General features: G+C 51.2%; 1 protein-coding gene across 1 annotated transcript in view; it reads left to right on the top strand.

Annotated features, from left to right (window-relative positions):
• The first annotated feature begins 1,366 nt into the window (after nt 1-1,366).
• LOC147882596 (uncharacterized) overlaps nt 1,367-13,770 on the top strand; it is a 60,528-nt gene continuing 48,124 nt past the window's right edge. The window contains exon 1 of the mRNA XM_087400712.1: nt 1,367-1,530. The gene's annotated coding sequence lies outside the window, so the exon portion shown is untranslated. The remainder of the gene's footprint in view (nt 1,531-13,770) is intronic.

Below are 13,770 nucleotides of genomic sequence, written 5' to 3'. Positions count from 1 at the left end.
GTTTTTTCAATGAAAAGACTTCTATTAAGTAGGGAAAAAGCCCCAAGAGCAAATGCTCATGGCAAGAGTAAATCATGCATAGCATGAAAAACAAAGTATCATGAGTGGGTCAAAAGCCCGCTCATAAGGAAGAGCCACTAAACCTCCCAGGTTGAGGCTGAGAATGCCTCCTTAAACTTGTGGTGGACTCCAAGAAAAAAGGGGAGCCTCTCCACTCCCTGTGGAAGATAGTCCTTGTAGTAGAGGCCAATACTTCTAATTTTTGTGGACCCAAGTACATAAATGACAATTTGCGAGGTAAACATTGGTGGTGATTTTTTTTGGCTTGCCATGGGGAGGCCTAAGTTGAGGCAACGCACACCAAAGCGAAATTGCTTATTTTTGTATTTCTTTTATTTTTTTCGCGAATAGTTGGCAGCTCCACCATTTTCTCCCACATCTTCTGATTTCTATTTCAACTCTCTCTCTCTCTCTCTCTCTCTCTCTCTCTCTCTCTCTCTCTCTCTCTCTCAAGTTTCCCCCCCACTCTCGATCTCCAAGCCCACATTATCGTGATGTAACCAAGAAGCTGCACCCTTGCTCCAACTCTTTTTGGGCAGGCCTTATGAATGACAAAAGTCATTCAACTTGTTTTCTTTTTTTCCCTTTCTGGGATCCTGAGACCAGTGGTGGACTCTGAGCCTATGAGCTGAGTGAGGAAGATGAGGAGAGGCTACCTTGTAAGCTCAACCCAACAACGGCCATGAGAGTAGATGTATACTTGTAACTAGTGTGGAACCCGCGTGTTGCTGCGAGAGAGAGAGAGAGAGAGAGAGAGAGAGAGAGAGAGAGAGAGAGCTCCTTTTGGCACATGCATTGATCGGTTCTTAAATTGCTAATCAATTAACCTTACATACTTGGATTGGCTTTTGAAATTTTGGCAAGTCTTAACCCATGGCTTTATCTATCTCCTCCTTTAATTCCATTGACCTTCCATGTCCTCCTTCCTCCCAAAGGTGAACTTCAATCTCCTCCTTCCTCCCAAAGTTGCCTCTTGTCTTTCCACCTCCTCTTGACTCAAAGCTTGCCTCTTGTCTTTCCACCTCTTCGCCTCTCCCAACCTCCTTCCAAGAGCTTCTTCTTTGTGACATGTGGCAAGCTCTTCTCTTCCAAGCTGCCACGTGTCCTTGCCTTTTTTTTTTCAATGTGTCCATGGTGAATAGGTTAAAGATTTTTCAAAGCATAAAATGACAATGTGACAAAAGGAGGTGTTTTTCTTTTTTCTTTTTATTTTCTTTTGTGGGAAAGTATTGTTAGTTTGTGGATCTTGCATTTCTTGAAAAGCACTTCCATTTCACACGAAGCTGACCGTTCTTCTTCTCCCCGTCTCTGCGTCTCACTCTTCCTCTTCTGATTTCGTGTGGCTTCATTGTAATCTTTCACCTTTGACCTCAAATGTGGCTCTTGGCGACCAGATTTTTCCAACGAGACCAACTTCATTCAAATGTGGATCGTCTCGCCCACCTTCACTTCGAGCACTTCACTCTTCAGGTAACTTCTACCATCGCCAGATTTCGAGAACCTGTGAGGAATCCATTACCCATCAGTGGAAACTGGTTTGAGGGAGGGCTTGAAGAGGAATATAGACACAGCAGTATCTGTATGGAAACTGGTTTGAGGGCGGGCTTGAAGAGGAATGTAGACAGCAGTATCTGTAGTAGAGAAAAAGCAACGTATAGCCAGCAGTATCTCTAAGCGACGTATCGACAGCAGTATCTGTCGTGGAGAAAAAGCGACGTATTCAAGTAATTCGCGCCTCCGTGTTCTGAAACTTTCTTGCTTTTCTTTGAATATGGTGATGTGTTTTCCAACGCGTTGCGCGTCTTCTGTGGGCGACTGGGATTTTCCATTGCGCGTTTGGCCTGATTAATATGCAACAATGTCGTTTCCAGCACTAAGGGGAAACTCTTGCTCACTGTGCTGGCCGTTTTCAAATGTCGGCCTTCAGTAGAGCTTTGCCTTGTGCTTGAAATCCTCTCCCTCTCCTTCTCGGAGCTCCTCCTCATTGCCCGGGTCCACTTCTGGATCCCCTCTCAAAGAAGAGGCTTGTAAGCGTCGGGGAGCTTTGCAACAATCCCTTGGAAGTAAATATGATAATTAGCGCTTCACAGACTTACTCTTTTGCGATACGATGTCTTTCGTTAATATTCAAAAAGCACAAATGCTAGAACATGGGCTGTGGTGGCAGTGCTGAATTTTAAATTTGGGTTTCCGCTGTGCAACGTTAGTCTGTTGTGCAGAGGTTTGAAACATTGGGTGGACTGCAGAAGCTTCATCAGCATTTTGTCAATGTCATCTGCAAGGTCTTGTTCGTTCCCCCCTACCCAGGTCGTGTCGTTACAGCAAGCAAGAAGAGCTAGAGGCCAGTCAGGGTGTTGTAGGAGGGAGTTCCTCCCCAAACCGATTTCCACCTCCTGTATCCAAAACCGTTGCTGTGCCTATATGCATTGACATAGAAAATTAATGAAGTATTAATTTCATGATTTTCTATTGCAGAAGACGTTTGATATCTTGATGGTTATTTGAATGATGATGACAGTGTACAGGTGGATTATTCTGTTGATGGAATGCAAACCTGTTTTGGTTAGTGGTAAAATAGAAGCAAGCTTTTGTACGAATATGAAATCGGCTGTAGGTGTGAATTTATCACTCCTGGATTTGATGCCTTTAACATGCTTAAGTAAAACATCATGACGGTACTACTGGATCAGAGTGCATCTGAAAACAATCTCAGCTGTTCCACATGCGGGATAGGGGAAGCTGTGAATTGCCAGCTAGGCAAACGTATGATGTTTCAGTTTATGCTTTTAAATTAGTGCTAACAGAACATGGGTATGACAGATCTGAGATTCTGATGAGGGATATCTTATTTGTAAGACATATCTGTTCTTATGATACGGCAGAATAGCATAGGTCAGAACTGAGATTTTGAGATCCTTTCTCAGTCTAGTTAGGATAGTCTTCTCAGCTCTTTAGTTGTGATGAGTTACTATCAGTTGCATGCAGTAATTCAGGATGCTTGTACTTGCATCCTCCAATGATAGCACAGCCAAAAATGCGACATGCAGTACAGGTATTCAGCTGAATACAAGATAGAAGATATGCAATCCTTATAACGTGAGCAAAAACAAATTAATCGTCATGCTTGAGACTTTCATGTGACTCCATTTATAGCGTGAGCAAGAACAAATTAATCGTCATGCTTGAGACTCTCATGTGACTCCATTTATGAACATTGTTAGGGCCACATCATAGCTACCAGGGAACGCTGTTCCCGCTTCTGGAACAGGGGGAATACCGTTCATAATTGTAGCAAAACACGGATTTCATGTTCCCGAAACGTTTACAGGGTCCAAAACGCCAGGAAACCCATTCCCCTGTTCCCAAAACGTATTCGCCCTTCCCCGTCTAGTGCCATACAGACATAGTAAAATCATGAAAACAGTGCAAAAACTAAACTGTTTTCGCGGCGTCATGTTGCCTCGCTGCTCAGTCCTCCACTCTCTCTTATCTAACCATCCTACAGTCCTACTAGCAATCACATTTCACAGCGCAGCTGACTCTTTCTCTCAGCCCCCTCCTCTTCTCGCTGTTCAGTCCCCTCCCCTCCTCTCAGCCCCTTCCTCTCAGGCTCTCCACCCACCCTTACGTCTCTTAGTCCCCCTTCAGCCCCATCCTTTTATCAGCCTCAACTCACAGCCCTGGCCCTCTACTATCAACCTTCAAAAGCACAGGCCCTTTTCTTCCAAGTGCTCACCTCCCCTTTGCTGCAAATTTGCAGCTCTTTTGCTCTGTATGGTTGTGCTCCCAAGTCCTCCAAATGGATTGGACATTTTCAGCTCCATGCAAACTAAACACTTTATCCTCTCTTTGCCTTCCTCATCAAATATAGAATACGACCAAGGATAAAGCAATTTCCAGGCTGGTACATAGCAACGAGCATACACTCTTTTTCGAGTAGCTGGAACAGAAGCTTCTTCATCATCAGCAGCACGCTTAACTTGACATGAAATGCCAGATGGCTTTCGCAGGAGTCCCTATCCCTCTTCTCTCCCTCTCTTTCAAATCTCATCCTATCTTTCAATGGCTCCTCCAGGTGTTGAGACAGACAATAAGTCTCCTTCGTGGTTGGATGTGGATCCCCTTGCCAAGTACGATGAAGTGAAAGGAGCAGCATACAATTGGAATTTTTGCTTTTGTAAAGCAACAAAAAGTGAAGGCAAAAACCTAGTGCGGACTATTGGGAGAGACGGATGATATTGGATCATGACCTATGGAGGTTCAGCATCGCCAACCCATGGTGCAGTAGGTTCTTCCATGTGTGCTAGCACACCTGCTGCTGCTGCTTCTATTTCTGCCTCCTTGTTTGGGAGTAGAGCTTCATCCATAAATACAGGTCGGGCTACCACTTTGTCCTAAGAGCTGTACAGGCTAGCCTTGTGGCCTCTGTTAGAAAATACCCAACAGAGGGTACACGCAGCGGAAGACTTATAGTAATGCCCAGGAGCTCACACAGTGTGCGGTGTGGGTGTGGAATCACAAACTTCTTTACTTATGTGCATTCAGTAGGTGTGCAGACTCATCAATAGACAATGAACCAATCAGATAGAGAAACCACCAAATAATATATTTCCGTCCACAACTATGGACACAATACAAAAGAGACAGATCCAGAGTCCCACCAATGGTGTGGTCCTCTGATCTTACCACAAAAGTCCTTCTCCTATCTGCTGGCTATCTCTAGACTAGAGTCCGCGTGCTCCACCTCGAGCGTGAGTAGATTTTCCGTCTAGAATGATCTTCTCCACCTTGCTGTCTGTGAATCAGCCTAGGTGGGCAGCCCCTGCCAAGCTTTGTCTGCAGCACACAGATCCCTGTTCCACTGCTCCAACCTGCTTGTGAATGGCTGCTCCAGAAGATGATGATCTCAGCAACCTTCTGCCCTAGAAGACAGTCTAGGTTCAGCCTCTCCCTGAGCTAAGTCTGCAGCACCTCAGCACAGTTCACCTCCTGGTCATAGGCCCAACTGCTGCTGCTCTGCTGCTCCTTCCTGCTCCCTGAAGTGCTGCTAGGCTGGATGATAAAATGAGGCCTGAGCCTCTCCTTTTATAGGCCCTAAGGCCTGCTGTAGAAAACCGACCAGCCAGCTTCATACTGGCCGACCACACTGGCCGACCAGTCTGCTGCAGGTCCAGCCCTTTAAGGGCTCACAAAACTAGGCCTTTATGGCCCACACTTTTAGGGCTTTTGGCCCTCCAACCTAGGCAAGGGCCCAGCCCCTAGGTCAGCCCTATATAAGGCCTGGTTGGCTGCCTCAAAGCAGCCCAACCTCTATGCGCCCTATTGCGGGCCTTCCTGCAGGCTCCAGCCTGCCCTGTTTGCAGCGCCATGGTTGCGCCTCTCTGCTGCAGCATCCCTGCCTCCTGCCAGGTCTATACCAGCTCCGTACAGTCACGTATGCATCCCATACCTTCTCCGTACTGAAGCGCCGTCTGTCCTTGCTGGAAATCCCTATGCAATCAGGCTGCTGCAGTTCCCTGATGTCCACGTGTCTGCCCCGTACATCAGGAGCTCCACGACTTGCCAGGTACCCTTCTTGCTTTGTGTGAGGTGCTGCCCATGTGGCAGTCCCCCTCCCTTTCTCTTCTCTGGGCATCTTCTGCCCTAGGTCTCCCTCCCCCACGCTCTCCTCATTTGGGGGCTTACAGATGGGGAGGTGACCTTTCCAACACCCCCTCTCACCGACACATCTCGGCCCAATGCCAACACGTCGATGAAGATGCTCCAGTAACTCCCTGGTCGTAGTCCTCTGGAACCTTTCGGTGTCGAAATCTTTTCTTGGCTTTTCATCCAGTGGCTCTTGCTCCACCAGGTCCGGTTCCGCTTCCGCACACCATCCTGGTACACAGGTCCAACTCTGGTAGCACCTCCTGGCACCACCATCTTCCGTCACATTCCTGCCTTTGAACTCGAGCAATCCATCCGTCACGATCTTCCAGTCGTCCCCCTCATAATGAGTGAACAACCTGGAGTCTTCCAGGCACCATGCTCTGAGGGTCTGTTTCAACCCGTCCTTCCTCTGGCAAGGTCTGCAACAAAAGTACATCTCCAGATAACCTGGACTGCGAACTTTAAACGCACCTGACTGAACCTGAGTCACCCTCCTTCTCGCAAGGGCACAATCCTCCAGTCGTGGAAGTTGATTCCCTAGAGCTTCTGAATCAGGGTCGTCCTTCAGCAAGGTCCCTGCCTTCAGGGTCCCACACCTGTGAGCCTCCTACTTGGGCTCTGATACCATGTTAGAAAATACCCAACAGAGGGTACACGCAGCGGAAGACTTATAGTAATGCCCAGGAGCTCACACAGTGTGCGGTGTGGGTGTGGAATCACAAACTTCTTTACTTATGTGCATTCAATAGGTGTGCAGACTCATCAATAGACAATGAACCAATCAGATAGAGAAACCACCAAATAATATATTTCCGTCCACAACTATGGACACAATACAAAAGAGACAGATCCAGAGTCCCACCAATGGTGTGGTCCTCTGATCTTACCACAAAAGTCCTTCTCCTATTTGCTGGCTATCTCTAGACTAGAGTCCACGTGCTCCACCTCGAGCGTGAGTAGACTTTCCGTCTAGAATGATCTTCTCCACCTTGCTGTCTGTGAATCAGCCTAGGTGGGCAGCCCCTGCCAAGCTTTGTCTGCAGCACACAGATCCCTGTTCCACTGCTCCAACCTGCTTGTGAATGGCTGCTCCAGAAGATGATGATCTCAGCAACCTTCTGCCCTAGAAGACAGTCTAGGTTCAGCCTCTCCCTGAGCTAAGTCTGCAGCACCTCAGCACAGTTCACCTCCTGGTCATAGGCCCAACTGCTGCTGCTCTGCTGCTCCTTCCTGCTCCCTGAAGTGCTGCTAGGCTGGATGATAAAATGAGGCCTGAGCCTCTCCTTTTATAGGTCCTAAGGCCTGCTCTAGAAAACCGACCTGCCAGCTTCATACTGGCCGACCACACTGGCCGATCAGTCTGCTGCTGGTCCAGCCCTTTAAGGGCTCACAAAACTAGGCCTTTATGGCCCACACTTTTAGGGCTTTTGGCCCTCCAACCTAGGCAAGGGCCCAGCAGCCCCTAGGTCAGCCCTATATAAGGCCTGGTTGGCTGCCTCAAAGCAGCCCAACCAGCCTCTCTCCTGGCCGACCCATGTGCTGGTCTGTCCCGCCTCTGCTGCGCCACTCTGATCTGCCTACTTGCAGGCCCATCTGTACACGCCTTGCCACGTGGCATTGCGCCACTGGTCTAGGCCCTATGCGCCCTATTGCGGGCCTTCCTGCAGGCTCCAGCCTGCCCTGTTTGCAGCGCCATGGTTGCGCCTCTCTGCTGCAGCATCCCTGCCTCCTGCCAGGTCTATACCAGCTCCGTACAGTCACGTATGCATCCCATACCTTCTCCGTACTGAAGCGCCGTCTGTCCTTGCTGGAAATCCCTATGCAATCAGGCTGCTGCAGGTCCCTGATGTCCACGTGTCTGCCCCGTACATCAGGAGCTCCACGACTTGCCAGGTACCCTTCTTGCTTTGTGTGAGGTGCTGCCCATGTGGCAGTCCCCCTCCCTTTCTCTTCTCTGGGCATCTTCTGCCCTAGGTCTCCCTCCCCCACACTCTCCTCATTTGGGGGCTTACAGATGGGGAGGTGACCTTTCCAACACCCCCTCTCACCGACACATCTTGGCGCAATGCCAACACGTCGATGAAGATGCTCCAGTAACTCCCTGGTCGTAGTCCTCTGGAACCTTTCGGTGTCGAAATCTTTTCTTGGCTTTTCATCCAGTGGCTCCTGCTCCACCAGGTCCGGTTCCGCTTCCGCACACCATCCTGGTACACAGGTCCAACTCTGGTAGCACCTCCTGGCACCACCATCTTCCGTCACATTCCTGCCTTTGAACTCGAGCAATCCATCCGTCACGATCTTCCAGTCGTCCCCCTCATAATGAGTGAACAACCTGGAGTCTTCCAGGCACCATGCTCTGAGGGTCTGTTTCAACCCGTCCTTCCTCTGGCAAGGTCTGCAACAAAAGTACATCTCCAGATAACCTGGACTGCGAACTTTAAACGCACCTGACTGAACCTGACTCACCCTCCTTCTCGCAAGGGCACAATCCTCCAGTCGTGGAAGTCGATTCCCTAGAGCTTCTGAATCAGGGTCGTCCTTCAGCAAGGTCCCTGCCTTCAGGCTCCCACACCTGTGAGCCTCCTACTTGGGCTCTGATACCATGTTAGAAAATACCCAACAGAGGGTACACGCAGCGGAAGACTTATAGTAATGCCCAGGAGCTCACACAGTGTGCGGTGTGGGTGTGGAATCACAAACTTCTTTACTTATGTGCATTCAATAGGTGTGCAGACTCATCAATAGACAATGAACCAATCAGATAGAGAAAGCACCAAATAATATATTTCCGTCCACAACTATGGACACAATACAAAAGAGACAGATCGAGAGTCCCACCAATGGTGTGGTCCTCTGATCTTACCACAAAAGTCCTTCTCCTATCTGCTGGCTATCTTTAGACTAGAGTCCGCGTGCTCCACCTCGAGCGTGAGTAGACTTTCCGTCTAGAACGATCTTCTCCACCTTGCTGTCTGTGAATCAGCCTAGGTGGGCAGCCCCTGCCAAGCTTTGTCTGCAGCACACAGATCCCTGTTCCACTGCTCCAACCTGCTTGTGAATGGCTGCTCCAGAAGATGATGATCTCAGCAACCTTCTGCCCTAGAAGACAGCCTAGGTTCAGCCTCTCCCTGAGCTAAGTCTGCAGCACCTCAGCACAGTTCACCTCCTGGTCATAGGCCCAACTGCTGCTGCTCTGCTGCTCCTTCCTGCTCCCTGAAGTGCTGCTAGGCTGGATGATAAAATGAGGCCTGAGCCTCTCCTTTTATAGGCCCTAAGGCCTGCTGTAGAAAACCGACCTGCCAGCTTCATACTGGCCGACCACACTGGCCGACCAGTCTGCTGCTGGTCCAGCCCTTTAAGGGCTCACAAAACTAGGCCTTTATGGCCCACACTTTTAGGGCTTTTGGCCCTCCAACCTAGGCAAGGGCCCAGCCCCTAGGTCAGCCCTATATAAGGCCTGGTTGGCTGCCTCAAAGCAGCCCAACCAGCCTCTCTCCTGGCCGACCCATGTGCTGGTCTGTCCCGCCTCTGCTGCGCCACTCTGATCTGCCTACTTGCAGGCCCATCTGTACACGCCTTGCCACGTGGCATTGCGCCACTGGTCCAGGCCCTATGCGCCCTATTGCGGGCCTTCCTGCAGGCTCCAGCCTGCCCTGTTTGCAGCGCCATGGTTGCGCCTCTCTGCTGCAGCATCCCTGCCTCCTGCCAGGTCTATACCAGCTCCGTACAGTCACGTATGCATCCCATACCTTCTCCGTACTGAAGCGCCGTCTGTCCTTGCTGGAAATCCCTATGCAATCAGGCTGGTACAGGTCCCTGATGTCCACGTGTCTGCCCCGTACATCAGGAGCTCCACGACTTGCCAGGTACCCTTCTTGCTTTGTGTGAGGTGCTGCCCATGTGGCAGTCCCCCTCCCTTTCTCTTCTCTGGGCATCTTCTGCCCTAGGTCTCCCTCCCCCACGCTCTCCTCATTTGGGGGCTTACAGATGGGGAGGTGACCTTTCCAACACCCCCTCTCACCGACACATCTCGGCCCAATGCCAACACGTCGATGAAGATGCTCCAGTAACTCCCTGGTCGTAGTCCTCTGGAACCTTTCGGTGTCGAAATCTTTTCTTGGCTTTTCATCCAGTGGCTCCTGCTCCACCAGGTCCGGTTCCGCTTCCGCACACCATCCTGGTACACAGGTCCAACTCTGGTAGCACCTCCTGGCACCACCATCTTCCGTCACATTCCTGCCTTTGAACTCGAGCAATCCATCCGTCACGATCTTCCAGTCGTCCCCCTCATAATGAGTGAACAACCTGGAGTCTTCCAGGCACCATGCTCTGAGGGTCTGTTTCAACCCGTCCTTCCTCTGGCAAGGTCTGCAACAAAAGTACATCTCCAGATAACCTGGACTGCGAACTTTAAACGCACCTGACTGAACCTGAGTCACCCTCCTTCTCGCAAGGGCACAATCCTCCAGTCGTGGAAGTTGATTCCCTAGAGCTTCTGAATCAGGGTCGTCCTTCAGCAAGGTCCCTGCCTTCAGGGTCCCACACCTGTGAGCCTCCTACTTGGGCTCTGATACCATGTTAGAAAATACCCAACAGAGGGTACACGCAGCGGAAGACTTATAGTAATGCCCAGGAGCTCACACAGTGTGCGGTGTGGGTGTGGAATCACAAACTTCTTTACTTATGTGCATTCAATAGGTGTGCAGACTCATCAATAGACAATGAACCAATCAGATAGAGAAACCACCAAATAATATATTTCCGTCCACAACTATGGACACAATACAAAAGAGACAGATCCAGAGTCCCACCAATGGTGTGGTCCTCTGATCTTACCACAAAAGTCCTTCTCCTATTTGCTGGCTATCTCTAGACTAGAGTCCACGTGCTCCACCTCGAGCGTGAGTAGACTTTCCGTCTAGAATGATCTTCTCCACCTTGCTGTCTGTGAATCAGCCTAGGTGGGCAGCCCCTGCCAAGCTTTGTCTGCAGCACACAGATCCCTGTTCCACTGCTCCAACCTGCTTGTGAATGGCTGCTCCAGAAGATGATGATCTCAGCAACCTTCTGCCCTAGAAGACAGTCTAGGTTCAGCCTCTCCCTGAGCTAAGTCTGCAGCACCTCAGCACAGTTCACCTCCTGGTCATAGGCCCAACTGCTGCTGCTCTGCTGCTCCTTCCTGCTCCCTGAAGTGCTGCTAGGCTGGATGATAAAATGAGGCCTGAGCCTCTCCTTTTATAGGCCCTAAGGCCTGCTGTAGAAAACCGACCTGCCAGCTTCATACTGGCCGACCACACTGGCCGACCAGTCTGCTGCTGGTCCAGCCCTTTAAGGGCTCACAAAACTAGGCATTTATGGCCCACACTTTTAGGGCTTTTGGCCCTCCAACCTAGGCAAGGGCCCAGCCCCTAGGTCAGCCCTATATAAGGCCTGGTTGGCTGCCTCAAAGCAGCCCAACCAGCCTCTCTCCTGGCCGGCCCATGTGCTGGTCTGTCCCGCCTCTGCTGCGCCACTCTGATCTGCCTACTTGCAGGCCCATCTGTACACGCCTTGCCACGTGGCATTGCGCCACTGGTCCAGGCCCTATGCGCCCTATTGCGGGCCTTCCTGCAGGCTCCAGCCTGCCCTGTTTGCAGCGCCATGGTTGCGCCTCTCTGCTGCAGCATCCCTGCCTCCTGCCAGGTCTATACCAGCTCCGTACAGTCACGTATGCATCCCATACCTTCTCCGTACTGAAGCGCCGTCTGTCCTTGCTGGAAATCCCTATGCAATCAGGCTGCTACAGGTCCCTGATGTCCACGTGTCTGCCCCGTACATCAGGAGCTCCACGACTTGCCAGGTACCCTTCTTGCTTTGTGTGAGGTGCTGCCCATGTGGCAGTCCCCCTCCCTTTCTCTTCTCTGGGCATCTTCTGCCCTAGGTCTCCCTCCCCCACGCTCTCCTCATTTGGGGGCTTACAGATGGGGAGGTGACCTTTCCAACACCCCCTCTCACCGACACATCTCGGCCCAATGCCAACACGTCGATGAAGATGCTCCAGTAACTCCCTGGTCGTAGTCCTCTGGAACCTTTCGGTGTCGAAATCTTTTCTTGGCTTTTCATCCAGTGGCTCCTGCTCCACCAGGTCCGGTTCCGCTTCCGCACACCATCCTGGTACACAGGTCCAACTCTGGTAGCACCTCCTGGCACCACCATCTTCCGTCACATTTCTGCCTTTGAACTCGAGCAATCCATCCGTCACGATCTTCCAGTCGTCCCCCTCATAATGAGTGAACAACCTGGAGTCTTCCAGGCACCATGCTCTGAGGGTCTGTTTCAACCCGTCCTTCCTCTGGCAAGGTCTGCAACAAAAGTACATCTCCAGATAACCTGGACTGCGAACTTTAAACGCACCTGACTGAACCTGAGTCACCCTCCTTCTCGCAAGGGCACAATCCTCCAGTCGTGGAAGTCGATTCCCTAGAGCTTCTGAATCAGGGTCGTCCTTCAGCAAGGTCCCTGCCTTCAGGCTCCCACACCTGTGAGCCTCCTACTTGGGCTCTGATACCATGTTAGAAAATACCCAACAGAGGGTACACGCAGCGGAAGACTTATAGTAATGCCCAGGAGCTCACACAGTGTGCGGTGTGGGTGTGGAATCACAAACTTCTTTACTTATGTGCATTCAATAGGTGTGCAGCCTCATCAATAGACAATGAACCAATCAGATAGAGAAAGCACCAAATAATATATTTCCGTCCACAACTATGGACACAATACAAAAGAGACAGATCCAGAGTCCCACCAATGGTGTGGTCCTCTGATCTTACCACAAAAGTCCTTCTCCTATCTGCTGGCTATCTCTAGACTAGAGTCCACGTGCTCCACCTCGAGCGTGAGTAGACTTTCCGTCTAGAATGATCTTCTCCACCTTGCTGTCTGTGAATCAGCCTAGGTGGGCAGCCCCTGCCAAGCTTTGTCTGCAGCACACAGATCCCTGTTCCACTGCTCCAACCTGCTTGTGAATGGCTGCTCCAAAAGATGATGATCTCAGCAACCTTCTGCCCTAGAAGACAGTCTAGGTTCAGCCTCTCCCTGAGCTAAGTCTGCAGCACCTCAGCACAGTTCACCTCCTGGTCATAGGCCCAACTGCTGCTGCTCTGCTGCTCCTTCCTGCTCCCTGAAGTGCTGCTAGGCTGGATGATAAAATGAGGCTAGCCTCTCCTTTTATAGGCCCTAAGGCCTGCTGTAGAAAACCGACCAGCCAGCTTCATACTGGCCGACCACACCGGCCGACCAGTCTGCTGCTGGTCCAGCCCTTTAAGGGCTCACAAAGCTAGGCCTTTATGGCCCACACTTTTAGGGCTTTTGGCCCTCCAACCTAGGCAAGGGCCCAGCCCCTAGGTCAGCCCTATATAAGGCCTGGTTGGCTGCCTCAAAGCAGCCCAACCAGCCTCTCTCCTGGCCGACCCATGTGCTGGTCTGTCCCGCCTCTGCTGCGCCACTCTGATCTGCCTACTTGCAGGCCCATCTGTACACGCCTTGCCACGTGGCATTGCGCCACTGGTCCAGGCCCTATGCGCCCTATTGCGGGCCTTCCTGCAGGCTCCAGCCTGCCCTGTTTGCAGCGCCATGGTTGCGCCTCTCTGCTGCAGCATCCCTGCCTCCTGCCAGGTCTATACCAGCTCCGTACAGTCACGTATGCATCCCATACCTTCTCCGTACTGAAGCGCCGTCTGTCCTTGCTGGAAATCCCTATGCAATCAGGCTGCTGCAGGTCCCTGATGTCCACGTGTTTGCCCTGTACATCAGGAGCTCCACGACTTGCCAGGTACCCTTCTTGCTTTGTGTGAGGTGCTGCCCATGTGGCAGTCCCCCTCCCTTTCTCTTCTCTGGGCATCTTCTGCCCTAGGTCTCCCTCCCCCACGCTCTCCTCATTTGGGGGCTTACAGATGGGGAGGTGACCTTTCCAACAGCCTCATGGCATCCAGGGAGGACGGCATAGGTAGATGCAACAGTGGGCCCGTTTCTTTTAGGGATTGATGACAACATAAGCATTGCTTTGCTTGCTAGGTATGTCTA

The sequence above is a fragment of the Dipteris shenzhenensis genome, chromosome 29 (assembly GCF_047967505.1).
Source record: "Dipteris shenzhenensis isolate YYH24624 ecotype China chromosome 29, Dip_SZ_1.0, whole genome shotgun sequence".
In the NCBI taxonomy this organism is placed as follows: domain Eukaryota; kingdom Viridiplantae; phylum Streptophyta; class Polypodiopsida; order Gleicheniales; family Dipteridaceae; genus Dipteris; species Dipteris shenzhenensis.
Note: the sequence above shows the minus strand (reverse complement) of the source record. Positions and strands in the feature narration are given on the sequence as shown.